Source organism: Nicotiana attenuata, unplaced genomic scaffold, assembly GCF_001879085.1.
Source record: "Nicotiana attenuata strain UT unplaced genomic scaffold, NIATTr2, whole genome shotgun sequence".
Classification (NCBI taxonomy): domain Eukaryota; kingdom Viridiplantae; phylum Streptophyta; class Magnoliopsida; order Solanales; family Solanaceae; genus Nicotiana; species Nicotiana attenuata.
Window position 1 is genome coordinate 8,716 of NW_017671667.1, and position 904 is coordinate 9,619.

Genomic DNA, 904 nt, shown 5'->3' on the forward strand with positions numbered 1-904 from the left:
CCTCAACAAATTCGTTCAACATATCATCTATTATACCCGTATTTTCACTAAATTCCGCATTTTTAATAAATTCGATATCAGGCATAATCTCAGTGCTATCAATTGTGGACACATCTATACAATTGGAACTGAAAGCAACCAAACAACTAGAACTTGTACCAACCAAACAACTGGAACTTGTACCAATCAAATGATTATCATAAATCTCTTTCACCGTCACATACAACGGGTATTCAGTGAAATTCAAGTTTATCTTCTTTAATTCCATATACACCTTAACACCCATATCGTTACAAATCAGGATCGGTGGCAAACCATCCTTTGGGACAAAGTTAATCTCCAATGTGTTTAAATCACAATCGATTCTAATCTGTTCCGAAATAGCTGTAACTAAATTGTTGTAGCTGAATGTCGACTCGATTATTACACAATCGCTGACGAAATTGATAAACTTGTTTTCTTCCCATTCACCACTATGAAAATCGTAAACTGGAAAAAGCTCCATCGAACAAAAATTTGAAATCAAAATTGCAGAAAAAATGAAAATTGCACTGATTGCAGCAAAAAAAAAATTCACTTTCGTGTTTGATTTGCTGTTAATTCGAGATGAAGAAGAATTTCTAGGGTTTTTGGAGTTGCATTGACTGCAAGATCGCGTTTTTGTAGATTTGGGGAAGAAGAATGGAAAGAATGAGAGAAAATCCCGCTGAAAGATACAAAATCTCGCTTCTGAGTCCCAAAAAACGGAAATAACGCCCCTTTTTCTGAATATGGGCCTGTTATTTTTGGGCTACTCAATTGTAAATTGAAATATGGGTTATAAAATTGAAAAGGAGGCAGCCCAATTGTTTTAATATGAAATTTTTCCAATATTTACATGTATTTATATATATATATATATATA